The 20152-nt window shown below is 38.1% G+C and overlaps 2 protein-coding genes and 1 long non-coding RNA gene across 4 annotated transcripts in view; 2 read left to right on the top strand and 1 right to left on the bottom strand.

The window, feature by feature from the left end:
- Positions 1–19129, bottom strand: part of LOC126610481 (uncharacterized) — a 130777-nt gene extending 111648 nt beyond the window's left edge. The window contains exon 1 of the mRNA XM_050278562.1: positions 19058–19129. The gene's annotated coding sequence lies outside the window, so the exon portion shown is untranslated. The remainder of the gene's footprint in view (positions 1–19057) is intronic.
- The window catches only part of LOC126610501 (mitogen-activated protein kinase kinase 3-like), a 165945-nt gene that overhangs the window by 128978 nt on the left and 16815 nt on the right, over positions 1–20152 (top strand). The window lies entirely within an intron of this gene.
- LOC126610514 (uncharacterized) lies at positions 9035–10399 on the top strand. The gene is made up of 2 exons (XR_007618557.1): positions 9035–9883; positions 10080–10399. It is a non-coding gene; the product is annotated as an uncharacterized LOC126610514 (long non-coding RNA).

Raw genomic sequence — 20152 nt, 5'->3', positions numbered from 1 at the left:
TGGCGACGGCGGCTGGTGCCTGTGGCATGTTGAGATCGTTGATTGATGGAACAAAAGTCCACAGGGTTGCCAAGGAACGTGGATTGGAGTATGATGTGTTGGTGAGCAATACCCTCTTGAAAATATACATGGACTGTGGCTGTATCGACGAAGCTTGGGCAGTTTTCAACCAAATACCGGAGAAAGATGTCATTTCTTGGACAGAAATGATTCATGCCAATGTGAAGAGGGGATGCTTCAATGAGGGTCTTAAGCTGTTTAGGCAGATGGTTGGAGACGGGGTGAAACCTGATCCGCTCTCGGTCTCTAGTGTTCTCCCAGTATGCGCAAGAATGTCTGCAGGTAAACATGGCAAAGAGACTCATGGATTCTTGCTGCGACATGGCATTCGAATGAATCTCACCGTTCTGAATGCTCTTATGGACATGTATGTCAAGTCGGGATTTATCAAATCAGCTGCAAAAGTTTTTGCCAGGTCGAAGTACAGAGATCTTGTTTCGTGGACAGTGATGATAACTGGGTACAGCTTACACGGACAAGGAAAGATCGGAGTAGATTTATTCTGCCAAATGGAGAAGGAAACGAGTACACAGATCGATGAAATCACCTATGCTGCTGTCCTTCATGCTTGCGTTGCAGCACGCATGGTCGAGGAAGGGAAGTTTTACTTCAACTGCATCAAGACACCTACAGTTGCACATTGTGCTTTGTTCGTAACTCTTCTATCGCGTTCTGGGCTGTTTTATGAGGCAAAGAACTTTATTGCCGATAAAAAGACCGCATCGGATCCCGTCATGCCTGAACAAGAGCTCAAGGACTACGAGATCAACCTTAAGGATTGCAGGCCCATGGTGCTCGACACCCTCTTCATGCTTTTCTCGTCAAAATCACCTCGCCAGTACCTGCACCAGTATCTTAAAACTCCTCGAGGTCCTGCCATGGCGTCTCTGTCCGACATCAAGGCTGCACCACTCTTCTCTTGCACCGTCCTCCGTCTCTCGCCTCGCAGCTGCCACCAACTTCAAAGACCGCTGTCAAACGACTAGCCGGTCTCGAAGCACCATCTTCTCAGCTTCCTTGCTCCGCTCCCTGCAAGTTCCCCATCCCATCATCAAAATTTATACAAAAAAAAAAATGTAAAAAAATAATAAGTTTCGGAGTGGTGGGCGACACCATGATAAAAAAAAAGTGATGGTGCATCTGGCACCATGTGAAAAAAACAAGAAAAAAAAAGAAAAAAAAAGAAATATATATATATATATATATATATATATATATTATAAAAGGGCAATTGGGTGGTGCAGCATGGGTTTTGCATGGGCACCCTTCTGAAAAGAAATGTGATATAAAAAAAAAAAAGGGAAGTACTGATGGGTGCCAGCACCACCAAAAGCAAGGAATAGAAAAAAAAAAAAAAAATATATATATATATATATATATATATATATATATATATATATATATATACATATAAAAGAATCATGATGCGGCATGTGTGTGTATGTACATAATATATGTATGTATATAGCAAAAAAAAAATGTATTGAGAGAAATAAAGTCCATTTTATTTATTTTTCTGGGAATTTTTACATAAAATTGCATTCTACATACCAAAAAACAAAAAAAACAAAAAAAACAAAAAAAAAGAAAAAAGAAAAAAAAAATTTACAAATGTGCAAACAAACGGGATGGAGTCTTTATTGCTCAGGTGGTGTCTCAGTACTCGGTGGAGCTCTAGGAAAAAGGGGCGCTGGAGGTTGACTGTTTGAAGCCTCACCACTCGGCGGAACTCCAGGAAAAAGAGGAGCCAAAGGTTGATCATTCGGAGCTTCACTACGCGGTACAGCCCCAGAAGACGAAGGCAAATGTTGTTGGAACAAACCCACAAACCTCCGATGATCAAGTAAAATCTGACCATCAGATTCCTGCATCTGGTCAATTTTCCTTTTCATGTTGGTGGCATAGTTGTGTGCAAGCTTGTGCAGCTGTTTATTCTCATGCTTGAGCCCCCTAATCTCCTGTTTGAGACTCATCACTTCAGCCGCCAACGATTCAACTTGACGGGTTCGAGCAAATAGGCGTTGGGCCATGTTGGACACAGAACCCGCGCACTGCACACTGAGAGCCAGAGAATCCTTAACAGCCAACTCATCAGACCGTTTGGAAAGTAGCCTGTTATCTCTGGGAGTGACAAGGTTCCGGGCCACCACCGCAGCGGTCATATCATTCTTCACCACTGAATCCCCAACGGTAAGAGGACCAGTGGGGGATACGAAGGATGGGCGCCATATGTTGTCTGGAGAAGAAGGGACTGCCTCTTCACCAAGATTCAAGTCAAAACGACGGTCGGATGGTCCAGACATTTTCAAAGTATTGAAGGAAGAAGAAAACGGACAAATCAAGATCTTAGAAGTGCAAGAAGGGAGTTTTCACAAGCAAAAATTCAAGTGTGCTTTGAAACAAACTGCATGCCTCTATAAAGAAAAAAATCAGCACTCGACGCCAATTCAAAAATCGAAGAGGCAAGCTCAGAATTCGAAGACGCCGATTCAAAAAATCGAAGAGGCAAGCTCAGAAATCGGAGAGGCATCTTGCTTTTCCAGACGTGTCAGCACCCATCACACGCAAACTCAGCTTTGCGGAAATCACGGGTAATTTGTCGAAGCGCCGATCCCAGATTTCGAAGAGGCGCCGGTCTTTTCCAGACGCGTCGGCACCCGTCACACGCAAACTCAACTTTGCGAAAATCACGGGTAATTTGTCGAAACGCCAATCCCAGATATCGAAGAGGCGCCAGTCTTTTTCAGCCGCGTCATCACCTGTCATATGCACACTCAACTTTGCGCAAATCACGGGCAATTTGTCGAAGATTTTCGGTGAAGGAGAAAGCACGTGAAAGTTTACTGTTCAATCACGCGTTAGTTGCCGACACAAGTGAAAGAATAGTACATCTACAGGTATTAAGGGACCTCCTATAACTGTCCACCTTCACCTTCCATAGCAAGGCAAACATACAGAACCTTTCTTCATCTCCGAGAATGCCTTCCCAACGAAGCCTCTCGAGTCACTTGGTGTTCCTTATTCCTTGGGGTACCTCTGTAAGCCAATAACTTCAAAGCAAAAGTATCTCATATCACCAGGGTAGAAAGCAAGAGTATCTCATATCATGCTTTCTTCCTGTCGTTTCCTTTGTCCTTGCTCCTACCTACAAAGACAAGGATAAAGAAAACAATATGCCGGAACTTCCACTCAAACTCGGGTAAGGAACCGACTGCTTGGAACTCTTCCCTGATTGCCTGCCTAGCACTGCTCTCGAGTACTCGTCTCCCACTGCTGCTGTACTTCCATAGAAGCTGTCACATATGCCTGGAGAACAGATAAGGCAAGTGAAAATGATACCTTGCAGCATGTGGAGACAACGTGCTGAAGAAACAAGCAGAGAAGAATGCGGCCTGCACAGTCAACTCAGCAGAAGGAGTCCGAGCTAAAGAACTCGAGAAGCTGCCATATCTGCCTGAAGAAACAAGCAGAAAAGAATGCAGCATGCACAATCAACTCGGCAGAAAGAGTCTGAGATGAAGAACTCGTTTTGACCCTCAAATTCTTGGGTCGACTTACTAGGCGTTGTGGGCTGCACGTGCCGATTCACCACCCTTGAATCAAATCCTTAAAGATCAAGTCACCAACTGGAAGAAGAACCCATCAATCTTGAAGATCATACCGTTGACCAAACTGTTCAGGTGTGAATTAGAAAGATTGAACAAAGCAACAAGTCGTCACCTTCACCGCGTGCCTGCTTGCCATATGTTCAAGTCAACCTTCAAGAATCAAGCCTCAACGGCCCTTGAAGAAGCTTCCAGCCAAATTCAAAATCAAGCCTCGACGGCCCTGGAAGAAATCACAAGTCTGATTCAAGATCAAGTGTCTACCACCCTTGAATCAAAACCTAGTTCAAGAATAAGTTGTGGAAAATCAACAATTGGAGGAATTCAGAAAATCCTCTAACCCAGTTCAAGATCAAAGCTGTGGAAAGTCAACAAGCGCAACAAAATACGTGCCGATTCATCCACTACCAAAGTCAAAGATCGTCTACCACATGAAGCTCCTTGTGGTCCAATTTCAACCTTCAAGATCAAGCCTCGACGGCCCTTGAAGAAATTTCAAACAAAAGTTCAAGATCAAGCCTCGACGGCTCTTGAAGAAATTTCAAACAAAGTTCAAGATCAAGCCTCAAACGGCCCTTGAAGAAATCTCCAGCCCAGTTCAAGATCAAGCCTCGACGGCCCTTGGATCGACATCTACAGTAAGGGACTTCAAAACGCATCTCCTACACGCGATAAGCACATGTACACGACGCGACTTGAAGTGGGGGCATTTGTAGACATCGAAATTTCGGTAAATAAATGTTGACCGATAAATCAAAGTTTCAACGCTCATGTATTACATAAATTTTACACGTAGCTTGTGAGACTCAACGAAAATTGAAATGAGTTGGAAAAGTCATCAAATAGGACACGTGTCAACACCTGGCAGAAACGACTTATTTCATCTGGAATATTATATTCAAAATTAGACCTTGGAAAATTCTATAAATACAAGCCTATTTCATTCATTTAAGGGAGGAATTCATATTACACCTTGAAGCTCTGAAGCTCTGAAACTCCGAAGCTCTCAAGCATCCAGGTTCCCGAAGAATCAAGAAAGTGTTCTTCGTTCTTCGTTCATCGTTCTTCCAAGATCAAGCCTCGACGGCCCTTGGATCAACAATCATCCACCAATTCAAGATCAAGCCCCGACGGCCCTTGGATCAACCATCCACCAATTCAAGATCAAGCCCCGACGGCCCTTGAAGAAAGCACCATCGTTCATCATCCGTTCATCCAAGATCAAGCCCCAACGGCCCTTTGGATCAACAACGTCGACAAATCCACGCATCCAACCGTTCTTCAAGATCAAGCCCAAAAGCCCTTGAAGATCCGTTCATCACTGTTCTTCAAGATCAAGCCCAAAAGCCCTTGGAGATCCGTTCATCACTGTTCTTCAAAGATCAAGCCCAAAAGCCCCTTTGAAGATCCACTCAAATCCACCTTCAAGATCAAGTCCACGGCCCTTGAAGAACGTTCATCCTTAGATCAAGCCCAACGGCCCTTTGGATCAATCGCACATCCACAAATACACACCTTACGGAGATCGAATCAGAGGATCAAAATAGAGAGAGATTGTAACCCAAAATCATCAAACACTTAAATATTTGTTTGTGCACGTTGTTCTTGTCTCTTTCGTTTCAGGAATTTTCCGTGTTCACAATAACATCCCCGCATAGTGTAGCATGCCGTTGTCGGAATAGTCTTTGAAAGTCGTAAGGAGATTTTTTTTACCAATTCCGTATATAAGGTTAAAAACTTTTTCTTGACGGCATTCAACCGAATACTGAAATAAGTACTTTCCGGATGTATTGCAAGTCCACAGCAGTTCTGGTTTGGCTTTACATAGAGAAATAACGAGCTCAACAATCCCATTTTCAACAGCTGCGAATATTGCATCATATACATCGCCATCTCTCATTTCTTCATGATTCAACTGTTTTATGACCTCACACATGCAGCCCACAATTTGACGTGACCAAACATGGATCAATTTTAGTTCACGAATGCGGTTGATTCCTACGTTAACATTCAAAACAATGTTTAATGTTACAACTCACAACCACATTTTTACGAAATAAAAAGATAAATAAATAAATTATTAGTTTAAACAAATGGAAAATGCAAGCTAACTTTCACACACAATTTTATTTCTCACACACTCTTCTTAATTTATAGTCATCAGACTTCAAATTTGATAAATCAAACAAACTCAAAAAGACATGATTCAGTAGAGGTGTGAGAAGTTAATTGTGTGGTTTTCATTTTCCATAAAAAGTAAAATTAATTAATGTACACATACCCAGAAACTCTAAAAGCCTCGATGAAAGTCCTTGTAATAAACCCAAGACTGCTACACAAATTTAAAGTCAAATTTCTAAATCCAGTCAATACAAATCCTGGAAAGATTTGATCTCAATAAGAAATTTGGTCCCAAATTCGAATGAATGAATCTCCATATAAATTTGAATCCAATAAATTAATTAAAAAAACGTAACTTTTGCACTCCCTTTATAGTTTTTACCTACCTCTCTTTATTTACGATCATCAGATTGAATAAACTTGTTGAATAAATATTCCATTTTCAAGTTTAAACTAATTTTAAGCATTAAAATTATAAATAAATAAACTGTTTCAAGTTCTCATTAGTTAGTATTTGGCATCTACATGAAGTAAATGAGAATTCTCATGACTATTAGAATGTAAAAATTCATTTGTATATAGACTTGTATAATTACATTTCTTTAATCAAATAAGAATTCATCAAACATTCTGTTAACAAAACCATTTTCTGCAATATTTGTCATTAGTTTAGAGTATAAGGATAAATCAATTGTAAGTGCACACACTACTTTTTTTTTTAGGTATGTGGAACACTATTTGCGGAAGGACTGATCGATGGGGCTATGTTGTTTTACAATCAATCTTTAAGTGTGGGTGTGTTTCGTCTAACGGTTGAAAACTGCCAAGATATGCGCAAACATTATACGTAAGGAACAACTCAAGTTATGTAAATTGTGTCATTTTATAATTTTGACCCTATTTTAATTGGGTAGACTAGTTGTATGTTGTTCTTCTCTATTAAGTGGTGACATTTTAGAGATATTCAAATGTTTCACCATTTTAGTGTGCTCCCTTTATATATAAAGATGATATTTTGTTTTTTGATTTTCGGACAGGCCGTGTTAGTTGTCTATTAATTGTATCTTATTATGTTTGGATAGGCCGACCGCATTTCATTGTCGATTCCTTTCCATCAAACCACATATCACCTAATTATAAAAACAAGGAGATGGATATTGGAAAAAATTCAAAAAAAAAAAGAAAAAGAAAAAAAAGAAGAGCATAACATATGAAAAGGACTTCAACATATCAAATCGTAGTTAGAGTTTTGAGATGTAACATACCTGTTCTATTCCTTTGATTACCTTGTTCATTTTCTTGATTTTGAATATTTATACGAAAATCATTGACGGAAGGAACATGTTCTATGTGTATACCTACCAAGAAATAAGATTTCCTCATTCAACATACTCTATGGATATTTTAAAACAGATTTTGTGGATGAAAACATACCATTATGGTATATGATTTAAGAAATATATTAGGAAGACCACCTAATTATTTGAGCCACCTTATGAAACCCTTTATGTGATGGTGACATTTGTACATGCCACATATAATGTTTGACAAATTTAATGGTAGAAAGAGAAAAGGGAAGATTTTACTAACAATTATAAATTCACCGTTGCCATAATTTGAGTGATGTCCCACTCGGGAATGCATAGGGCACATGAGCAAATGCAAATATAGGGCATATGTTGTTGCCTCGAGTACATGCCAAGCGTGGGGAACGCTGAAGTAACTCCCATGCAATATCTGTACGTATGTATATATTTAGACCGATTATTGTATATTATGTGTGCGTGTGTATAATTCAGAAAAGTTGATTCAGTGAAGAGTAGTTTCGTTACCAAATTGTTCGGCAAAAAGACAAAAGCTAACAAGTTCAGAGCCGTAAGGGCCTTTATCTGGCATTAGATCTTCGCGTGGAGTGAAAGGGTAGAGGTATCGGACTATATCCCATTGGTCATACCGAGCAGCGATGACAATCGGAATCCTTTGCCAGGACTCTACGGCAATACTGAGTAGTTCCCTGTTTCTCGTAACCATGCATTCAACCATCTTGAGGTTGTCTCTAGCAGCATAACCAAGAGCCGTCCAACCACCACTAGCTTTTCTCTCCAAGTCTTCCTTCGTCATCAACTGCACCAGCTCTTCCACAATTTTCTCGTGCCCGCATATTGTTGCGTTGTGAAGAGCTGTTCCCCATGAATCCGTTGCTGTTTTTGCATTGGGGTGTTGGTTAAGAAACTTCTCCGTTTCCTGCCAATCGCCCCTCCTTACAGCGGCGAAGAAAGCATGATACTCATGCGGGATCTCATCTGTCAAGGGTACGTATGTAAATAAATATAGCATTTTATACAATATAATTAACTATTCTCTTCTTCAATTCTCGTGGAGTAACTTAAAATAACTTACTTCTTAAGTACATAGAATGTTAAGACTTTAATCTAGTTTCAATTTATATACAAAAAAATCTGTTCACACCCAACTTTTATCACTTGATACTCGACACACCCAACAATCTCTTATCCTTGGGTTTGATATCAAAGTTTTGGGATTTAAACCTTATAGTGAAACAAGGATTACAGGAAAAAAAAAAATTAAAATTAAAATTTTAAATAGGAAAAATGAAAATAATGCACAAGATAGTGATAAATAGGTTGAGTCTCGTTTTTTTTGTCACATGATGATCAAGGGTTCATGGTCACTGACCCTTGAATTTGATATGTTTAGAATTAATCAAGTGCATATTTTCATTTGTCATTAATTTTTCCGTACTCAGTCACCCCACACACACATATATATATATATATATATGTGTGTGTGGTAATGCTAATGAAACTAAATTTGTAAACTAAATAATGTGTCATCAATAAGAATATTAACGTTTAATTAATAAATCAATCATTAACTTCCATGTTCTTTAGTTTTCAAAATTTTATCTACAAATTTAGTATCTCTAGCCTTACCTATTTATATATATAATGTGGATTCATGGCATGACTTTTTTTGATGTGAGAATCCGTTTTTGGTTAGGTTTCTGTGAAGTTTTAAATCAGGAAGTGGGATCCTTCCCTAACTGTCGGCAATCCGTCTCTCCCACTTACAGCCGGCCTTCTTTCTTTTTCTACAAACATCATCATGACCCTTTTATCTTTTCAACAACATCATCATTATATTAATACTTTTCTATTCTCCACCATCTTCCCTCATCACCCTCTCTCTCATTTATATAATCTAAACACTTGACCACAGTCTTTGTCTTCTCACTCCCACCAACCAATAATTTTATTATTTTATTTTAACTCCCTTTCCTTTCCCTACGCCTCTCGTTCTCTCAGCTCATTCTCATCACTCTCCTTCTATTTACATTTCTCTCCTTCCCTCAAAACTCTCTCCTTTCCTCTGCACGCAAAGAGAGCTCCGAGAGCTCCAAAAACAAGTAGCTGCTGCTCCATTTGGTTAGCAAGCATCCAGGAACATCCGATAAAATTAGAGGTTTGGTGTGTGGAGATTGTTAGATGTGTTATCTTGTCAAAACTCGGAATATCAAGATGAGTTGCTTATGTAATGTGTTGCAAATTATACTTATTTTCAAATATCTCTATTTCAAGTTAATCATGTTGAATTTGTGGAAATGCTTTCGGAATTATTAATATAGGAGTAATGTTATTCTTACTACAATTTTATATCACATTTCTTTACTATCTTAGGTTCTTAGGTGGCAGATGAGTTGGACAAGCTACATCATTTAATTTCAATCTTTTTATTAATTAAAACACTTAAATAATCTTAGGTGACAGAAGAAGACTCTTCGTATACCACAATCATCATTTAATTAATTTTTTTATTTATTAATTATTGATTAACATTTTGAAATTAAATGCTAAATTAATTTAGTTGATGTGGCTGTCCACATCAGATGCCACCTAAGGTGGTATACAATTATGGTACAAAAATATGGTAAGAATAATATTATTGTTAATATAGTGATATGTGGATATTTGGAATTGTTCATGGAGCATGAGAACTTTAGTGTTGCATTAATCTGATGAATAAATGTAAACTGCACACAGGAACATTATGACAGAATGGCCAATAAGAATCACGTGGTGAGTTTCTATTTATAAAAGGATATAATGAACACATAAAAAGATGATGTGATATGGTACTACGTGCATAATGATTTTGATATTATTATTGTATTTTCTATAGTGACTAAAATGGCATCGTTTGACTGGCATATTACACATTCTACTCACTGAGCGATGATGGTTATTGCTCACCCCTCATCCTTTTATTTTACAGATAAATTATTTGACAAGATAGGTGCCAGACGAGCTGAGATTGAGATAGACAAGAGATTTAAGAGTTTTCCTTATTTTTGTACCCTCTGTAAGGATTTTGTATTAATTACTTGTATAAGAGAAGTTTTTATTTTTCGTTTTTACTTTTTGGCTTCATCACCCTTCGGGTGATGGCCATCACATCACTATTCGGGTGTTCATGTGGACATTCTGGATTAGGGTGTGACATTTTACACAACTTGTGACACAAGTTTTTCTATGGCACCCTCCGTAATGTATATATCAACGATTTGAACTGTCTATCTTTTAAAACATCATTCATAGATCGTCTTTACAAAAAATTAGAATTCCAAAATCAATAAGACATTCATTTGTAGTAAAAAAAATGGACGAATACATTTTCACAAAGAAACCCTCAACCCTTAATCCAAAGGTCATGTGTGTTAACCTATATCAGATGATTAACATATACTGTAATCTTGTATACTGAATCAAGAACAGAGAAGAAAGAAAGAGAGACTAGAGAGAAGTTTAGGAAGAGAAGAACTATCTGTTGTATTTCTTAATGATTAAGTAATTACATGATGAGTTCTTATATATATACTATTACATATAACAGCTAACTAACTAACTATACTAGGATTGTGACAAGTGTCACAATATTAAAACACTATACTCTAACATCCCCCCTCAAGAACATGCGGTGATGAACCAAGCATGAGATTGCGGCAATGAGTTCGGAAAAGAGGACCACTCAAGCCCTTGGTAAGAATATCGGCAAACTGCTCTTGAGAAGATACAAATTGCACGGATAGTTGTTTCTGTGAGACCCTTTCGCGAACAAAATGGACGTCGACTTCGATGTGCTTGGTCTTTTGATGCTGGACAGGATTGAAAGACAAGGCAATGGCTGACAGATTGTCACAAAAGAGGACAGGCACACTAGGTAAGGGAATGTGCAGAAAAACTAACAACTGTTTGATCCAATCCAACTCAGCAGATGTAAACAATAAAGCTCGGTACTCAGCTTCGGTTGAGGATCGAGAAACAGTTTGTTGCTTCTTAGAGGACCAGGAAATCGGACTATTACCCAAAAAGACCACCAAACCAGTAGTAGATCGCCTGTCATTAGGGTCCCCTGCCCAATCAGCATCACTAAAAGCCTTCAACTGCAAATCTCCTTTAGTATATGATATACCAAACTGCATTGTGCCCTTCAGATATCTTAAGATGCGTTTAACCGCAGTAAAGTGGGACACCATTGGATTCTGCATGAACTGACACACTTGGTGCACAGAAAAAGCAATGTCAGGCCGTGTGAAAGTCAAGTATTGAAGAGCTCCTACAAGACTTCGATACAACGTAGGATTGGAATAAGGTTCCCCATCCTCCTTCAATAACCTGTTGTAAGGAAGACATGGGGTATCACACGGTTTGGCTTCAATCATTTCAGATTTAACCAACAAATCCTCAACATATTTGGTTTGGGACAGGAACAAACCATGTGCAGTCTTAGTGATTTGAATCCCTAAGAAGTAGTGGAGTAGGCCTAAGTCCTTGATATCAAACTCAGTGGTGAGAGCACTAATGACCTGTGTAATTGCATCAGAAGCATTGCCAGTTATAATGATGTCATCCACATAGAGAAGCAACACCACAATTTCATGACCAACATGCTTAACAAATAGAGATGAGTCAGAATATGTGTTCTCAAATCCCAAAGAAGGAAGAAACTGAGTAAAGCGGTCATTCCAGGCCCGAAGAGCCTGCTTGAGACCATAGAGAGATTTATGCAGCTTACACACGAGAGAAGGATGATTTGGATCTTCAAAACCTGGAGGTTGAGACATGTAGACCTCCTCTTGTAGAAGTCCATGCAAAAACGCATTTTTAACATCCAACTGGCGAAGAGACCAATTAAACTGAGCAGCCAGAGCAAGAACTAACCGTACAGTAGTAGGTTTCACTACAGGGCTAAAAGTCTCCCCATAATCCAATCCGGGTTCTTGACTGAAGCCCTTAGCAACTAACCGGGCTTTGTGTCTTGCAATAGACCCATCTGAGTGTCTCTTAATCTTGAAAATCCATTTACAGCCAACCAGGTTCTTGTTTGCTGGTAAGTGAACTAGACTCCAAGTGCCTTGAGCATGTAAAGCATTAACTTCTTCTTTCATGGCTGCTAACCACACAGGTACTTTGATGGCAGACTTATAACTAGCTGGTTCCACCAAGGATAGATCAGTGCCCCCAGAATCCTGAACACTGGCTAAGAGAGCCCTCTTTTTGAAAATCCCACTTTTGCTTCGGGTTTGCATAGGATGCAAATTAAGTGGAGGAATGGGCAACACTACTGACAGAGTATCAGGATTAAAAATAGGTATTTCTGATGCAGAAGTGGAACTGATATCAGGTACCACAGGGATCTGAGAAGAGACTTGGATTGGAGCAGTAATGGACTGAGAACTTGGAGAGACTTCAGGTAAATCCAAGGCAGAAGGTTGATGAGGTGATTCTGGGATAAATGAGACAATTCTATTTTCGGGAGTAACTATAGGGGCATGACAATTGAAACTAGGAGATGGATATACAACTCTATGTGCAGTGGAAACTGTGTTGGAAGATGCAGTCAATAAATCTGTGTAGGGAAAATGTTGTTCATCAAAGATAACATGCCTAGAAACAAACACTTTCTTTGTAGACACATGATAGCATAGATAACCTTTATATTTTGTGGCATACCCTAGAAACACACACTTTGTGGTTTTTGCTTGTAGTTTGGTACTATTATAGGGTTTGAGAAGGGGAAAACAAGCACATCCAAAAATTCGAAGATGTGTAAGTATTGGATATGTCCCAAATAGGATCTCAAAAGGAGATTGGTTATGAAGGACAACAGTAGGCATTCGATTGATGAGATAGGTGGCTGTTTGACAAGCATAAGACCAGAACTGATGTGGCAACTTGGCTGTTTGGAGCAGTGTGATAGTGGTTTCAATGATATGTCTATGCTTCCTTTCAGCTACCCCATTTTGTTCAGGGGTATAGGGACAAGATAATTGATGTGAAATGCCTTTGTCAAGAAGAAAATGTTTCAATTTGAGACTGGTATACTCTCCCCCCCCCATCAGATTGAAGAATTTTAATTGAGGCAGAAAACTGAGTAACAACAAAGGAATGAAAAGCAACAAACGTAGAGAACAAATCAGACTTGTTTATTAAAGGGAAAATCCAGCAATATCTGGTACATTCATCTATAAAGATGGTGTAATATCTATAACCATCCACTGATATACATGGTGCAGGACCCCACAAATCTGTATGAATAGTTTCAAAAGGAATGACTGACTTATTGACATGCTTTGGAAAAGGGAGCTTGCTAAATTTGCCTTCTAGACAGGTATGACATAGCATAGGTAATGAGGATTTGGGAACAGGTACATTAGATTGATGCAACATCAGAGAGACAACACTATTTGATGGATGACCTAACCTATGGTGCCACAAATCAGATTGAACAAGTTGTCCAAGAAAGGCCTTAGCTTGATTATTCTTCTGGAAATTGGAAGTGGACAAAGAGTGGATAGGATACAGCCCATTACTGCACAAGCCTCTGTAGAGGATCCTCCCTGTGGTTTTGTCCTGAATCCAAAAACAAAAAGCATCAAATATAAGCCAGCAATTATTGTCAAGGCAAATGCGATGTACTGACAACAGGTTCTGAGTTAATTGAGGAACACAGAGCACAGAGGTCAATTTGATTGGAGAAACTGATGTATGAATAGTAGAATGACCAACATGAGATACTTTCAAACCTTCCCCATTTGCAGTGTGAATTGTTTCATTTGATGGATATGGTGATGCCAGGGACAGATTAGTCAAATCAGCTGTCATATGATTGGTGGCCCCAGAGTCCGTGAGCCACACTTGAGAAGGACCTGAAGAACTTGATGACTGAGGTACAGAGTTGTGCACTGTGTGCATGGCTTGCATAGGGGGTTGCGGTGCATGAAACTGAGAAGGTGTGAATGAGGAATGCTGAGGAGGAGCTTGATAGGAATTATACTGAACAGGCGGTGGTTGCATAACATATGAGGACTGTGGAAACACAGAAGAAGGGTATGCATTCCCATGTAATTGGGACCCTTATCATTATGGAAGCAATACCAAGTGGTATGGTTACTTCGACCACAAATGTGACATTTTGTTGGCTCATGTGAAGAGGCTCCACAGAATGGGGCAGTATGTCCCGCAGAATTGCACAACTGACAAATGTGAGGCATGGGTGCAGAAGGACGACCAAACGGTTGACCAGGAGATGGACCAAGAACTCCAGGATTAGAGGTAGGAAGCATATGTGCCATGGGGGAAAACACTGGTCTAGAGTTATAAAATCTCGAGCCCTGATTGAAACGACCTTTGCCCTTGTTCTTGTTCCCATTATAGGGTCTAAAGCCTCCAGTGACTACCTGAGATTGACCATGATGAGGAGAGAAACCCTGAGACTGAACCGAAGCCCCTTTTGTGTAAGTGGAACCTGTATTAGCAACCATAGCTGTCAGAAGAGGATTATGTACTGAATTATCAACAATGATTTCCTCTGCAAGTAACTGTGACCGAAAATCTTTCAGTGAAATCACACTTTCACGCCCCCTGATAACACACCGGAAAGTGTTATACTCAGCAGGTAAACCATTCAAAGCAAGAATAACAATGTCTTCATCCGCAAAAAAGACCCCAGCAGCAGACAAATAGTCTCGAGCTTCCTTAATGCGATGAAGATATTGAGAAATCGAATCGGACCCCTTTTTAATAGTTTGCAAATTGGATTTCATCTGAAAGATGCTAGTCCGAGAAACAGTTGAAAATTGTTCCTTTAACCTAAACCACAGATCCTTGGAGCTAGTACTACCAATCGCACAAGACATGGCAATAGGAGATAAAGTAGCAGTAATCAATTGCATAATAGCTCGGTCATGCATTTTCCATACTATGTATTCATCATTCAGAGAAGAAGAAGAGATACCAGATTCACCGGATGACGAAGCATATTGAGATGGACAGGCAATCGAACCATCAACATACCCCATGATGCCATTGCTATCAAGCAAAAGTTGCATCTGGAAGTGCCAATTGAGATAGTTCGAATCATCAAGCTTGACATTAACCGACGTAGAAATGGAGGAAATCAAGCCCGTAATTGGAGATTGAAGGAGTTGTAGTTGTGAAGCAGTCACCATCGGGAATTCAAGATCAACTTGTCAGTGAGACAATACAACAAACACAAGGTGTGCAGAATTGAGCACGTACCAAAGAAGAGCAAAAGAACGATAGGAAACCCTAGAAATTGCAGAAATGAGAAATAGAAGAAGACGAATTCGGATCGAGAAAGAAGAAAGAAACCAATCCGAATCAGAGAAGGCGGAAGCAACAGAGGATCGTATCTTCAAGCGTAAGCAACAAAGGCGATTGATACCATGTTAACCTATATCAGATGATTAACATATACTGTAATCTTGTATACTGAATCAAGAACAGAGAAGAAAGAAAGAGAGACTAGAGAGAAGTTTAGGAAGAGAAGAACTATCTGTTGTATTTCTTAATGATTAAGTAATTACATGATGAGTTCTTATATATATACTATTACATATAACAGCTAACTAACTAACTATACTAGGATTGTGACAAGTGTCACAATATTAAAACACTATACTCTAACAATGTGATTTTAGATTTTGGTGATTTTTGGTAGACATGATTTTTTAGGAAATGTCTAAAAGATAGACAATTCGAATCGTTGAAATACATTATAGAGGGACCCCACAAAAACTTGTGTAAAAAAATGGTGCCATGTTTTTTACACAAATTTCGTAGCACCATATTTTTTACACAAATTTTGACACAAGTTTCAAACCATCAAATTTGTCCAGTTTTAATGGTTGATATGCAATCTCAAATGATATTTAATTTGACATAATTTTTCTAATAAATATATACCTTAGAAGTATAAGTAAAAATCCAAAATTTTGTTAATTATAACTTTGATTCTCTCCCCCACCCCCCCCCCCCCTCTCATTCTATCTTGTATTCCCCTTGCTTCCCCTTTTCTCTTATCCCCTCTTCTATTCTGAAAATTTTCTCCAACTCAATGTTCAGATCATCCAGTCAATTTCAGCATAAGTCTTTCTTCCACACAAAAGCTTCGTACCCATGGAACACATTACTACTATGGCGCTCTTGACTCTTGTAACTACTTCATTTTTATTCACACCCTTACAGGATTCTTTGTGGCCTTAGAATAATATTTTTTAATAACACTCTGAAAAAAATTCCAGTTTCCTCTAAGGATACTTTATCACCACCACGACCACCATCAAGTGGTTTTGGGTTTGTTTCTAGAGATCAAAGGTGTTGAGGACTATATTACTCTAAAACCATCAAATTAAGTGTGAATCTAATCATTTAGTACTACGGTCTAGTATTATTTCCTTTCACTTGTAAGAAATAGGTCTTATGTTCAATTCTCGTTAAAGGCGAATTTGAACCACATTATTGCTAGCCCATTGTGAGGCTTATCTTACCCCCCCCTCCCCTTTAGTTGTAGATAATATTGTTTGTTCAAAAAAAAAATTGTGAATCTAAACCTTAAAAAATTGAAACAATAAGTGGTATCTATTTTATTGGTGCAGCCAAGGTTCTTAAAAACGCTAGTCGGACGGCAGGTTGGGGCTTAGCATCTAGGCGGCTAAGCGGGGCTAGGCGAGGGCCTAGGTGGACTAGGCGAATTTAAGTAAAATCTATTATATATCATATAAATAAGTGTCTTCTTATACTTAAAAATACATATTTGCATTTGGATACATAAATTGCAAAATATAATGACATATAGATCATAAAGTAGGCTTGTTTTATTAACACCCCACATATTATTGAATACACTCCACATACTTAATACATCTCATATTTTTTTTTTTTGCAATTAAAATTTATCTTAATACACCCCCCCGCACACGTACTATTCCATACTACCCTCACACCCACACCTTAACATACACTCTCTGGAATTCATTTATTTCTATCAGGATGACTTACTTTGGGTTTGGTGCATTTCCCACATTTCTACATACCCCACACTCTACTCTACATATCATGGAAATATTTTTTTTTAGCCCACCCCATCCTCCAGCAAGAACCAGCCACACGCTTTGGTTTTGAGGCCTTTGTCTTGCTTCTTTGAGCCAAACAACCGACTAGTAAGACTAAGGGGTTAATTGATTTGGTATGGAAGATTGATTTGATTGAAGGAATCAGATTCAGAAAGACGGAAATTGCCAGTGGAGGAATATGAAAATGGGGACAAAAGTTGGGTTAATTAACTGAATATCAATTATCTGGGTTAATTGACTGAATATCAATTATCAATGTGAAGTTTATTTGATTTTGGATTAAGATTCTCCTATGAATAATTTTTTCAATCAACATGTTTGTAGTTTCATTGATTATGGTTTTGTTTTCCAACTGAGAGTGAAAATAGTTTTGAGAGTTAAAAAAGATAAATAATCTTGAAATGTGTAATTTTGGGGTGTATTTAGAATTTTTTTTTTCATAACCTTATGAAGTCGAAATAGTCATTGCATATTAGGGCATGTAAGTAATTTAATATTAAATTTTAATATGGGGTGTATTCAACATTATGTGAGATGCTAATAAAAAAAGCCTATAAAGTATTAGAACATAATGAAAACATGAGGAACAATCATATAATGTTTGTTAATCTAAGTATTCAACAAGTCTTTTACAATTTATTAAAAAAACAAAATGCAAAACAGAAAGTTATCTATTTTCTATCTAAGTGAGAGTTATGACCAAGACGGAGTGCCTAGGCGGGCTAGGCGGGCATCTAGGCGCTGTTTCTTTATTTTCAAACGGCTAGGGATTAATCGGGATGGTCATCAACTACCTAGAGTCTACGCGGCGCTAAGCGGAGATTTTAAGAACTGCGGGTGCAGCAAGATATTACCATCATGATCAAGATGGGGAAGAAATTTGATAAAAAAACGAAAAATTTGGTATAAAAGATAGCAGGGGAATGAATGAAGAAGAAAGAGTGAGGGAAAGGGATCGTAAATGAAAAACAATTAATGAGATAGGAGAGAGAATACAAAATCTTACTTGAAAGGTTTTTAAAATTTTATTTCCAATACAAAATTACGTGAATAAAGAAAATTAATTGGACTAAATAGATTGCATCTCAATCGTTAAAAGTGGACTAATCTAATGGTTTAAAATTTATGTCAATCCTTGTGTTTTTTTTTTGTGCCACGGATGCTCTCTCTCTCTCTCTCTCTCTCTCTCTCTCTCTCTCTCTCTCTCTCTCTCTCTCTATATATATATATATATATATATATATATATATATGGGCGTGGCAAGTTCTTCGGTTTATTACTACTATTGACGTATTAAGTATTGAAAAGAGATGAAACCATGTTAAGTTACAAATGAAATATATATAGGAAAATACGATGTTATGTATATATACCTGAGCTTTCTTCTCGGTTGAACTGTGCTTCCAAAGTATCCCAAGCAGCTTTGGCGGTGGTTTTGTCACGGATCAAAGGAAAAGTACGCGGCCCGCAAGAAAGTTGGATTGCATGCAAAGCTTCGGCATTATTCTTCCTCCAAGCCTTAAACTTAAATTCCCAAACACCTTCCTGTTCAAGGGGTTCACTGGCTCTTTCAACAACGTCCCAAAGATCTTTAGAGAGCAGATAGGTTTTGACGCGGACACTCCAATCCTTATAATCGTGTTTTCCGTCGAGAATTTGAGGAACAATTGCAGTACTAGACGTAGCTGCCATGCTTCTCAATCTGTCAATTTTTCCAAACCATATTTTGTTAGTTTAGTTCACATGATACGTGTATGTGCGTGTGAAAACAAAGAAAGAAATAGTGAACCAAGTATAAGGAATTAACTCTACTTACAATTGAAATGGGGAAGCCTTCAGAAAATGCTTCAGCTTGAATTGGTGATCTATAGCATTGCTGCTGCTAAACCTGTATCTAATATATACTATACAGTCAACAAGAAACAGATAATTTGGTCTCCTTTTTATATACGAAGTTTGCCCTTTATTTTATGGATAGACGTGTTAACAAATCAGCAGATATGCCCGTTCATATTATAATATTTTCATTTTGTTTTAATTGTCTTTCCAACAAGAGTAAACAATGACTTGAGTTATTTTATCTTGACTGAGAATATGCCCGTTCATATTAGCAATGACTTGATATGTTATGATACTTTCATTTTTAATTGTCTTTCCAACAAAAATAAACAATGACCTGAGCCAACTGGTGTTGATTAAGAAGATGCCCATTCATATTGCACTTGCCATTGATCAAGATATATAACCAAGCGATGGAAGAAATGTCAGTGACCAACATAAAGATAATTGTTCGAAGATAATTTTTGCCTTCGATTTGAAAAATCATGTTCGAATTTGATTTGGGAATAAGTTAGTATCGTATATAGCTATAGTATTTTGATATAATAGTACTTCGCTTTCACTTGTAAGCGAGAGATATTAAGTTCAATTTAGATGATTAGTTCAATGCTATAATATTATGTTGGGCCCATTCGTTGCTTAATTCCAATATGCTCATCACAATGTGTAGAATATCTTTGTACAAAAAGTTTAAACATTAGTAAAGTAAATTTGTGCAAATCGTGAACTGTACTAATGATATAGATATTTTCCTCTTCTCAACTGCTATTCCAAATGGTATTTAATAATGAGAAAAACCAACGAAAAGTTCAAAAAAAACTTTAGTTTTAATGAAAAATGACAAATAAAGGTGTAGTGAACAGTACTAGGAATGTTTCGTGAAAACTCCCTTTATAATGACTCTATTATCAAATTCAAGGTATTTCAAGGTCTTTAATTCCTATAGGACCATTTCATTCCAACACTCACATTGTAACGACTTGTTCCCAATTTTATAGTTTATATACTTTTAATAAGTGAAGTTACAAAAAATGCCCTTTGAGGCAAAGTGTTGACTTTTGTTGACTGCCGT

Source organism: Malus sylvestris, chromosome 17 (assembly GCF_916048215.2).
Source record: "Malus sylvestris chromosome 17, drMalSylv7.2, whole genome shotgun sequence".
Lineage (NCBI taxonomy): Eukaryota > Viridiplantae > Streptophyta > Magnoliopsida > Rosales > Rosaceae > Malus > Malus sylvestris.
This window is presented reverse-complemented; position numbering and strand designations above follow the sequence as displayed.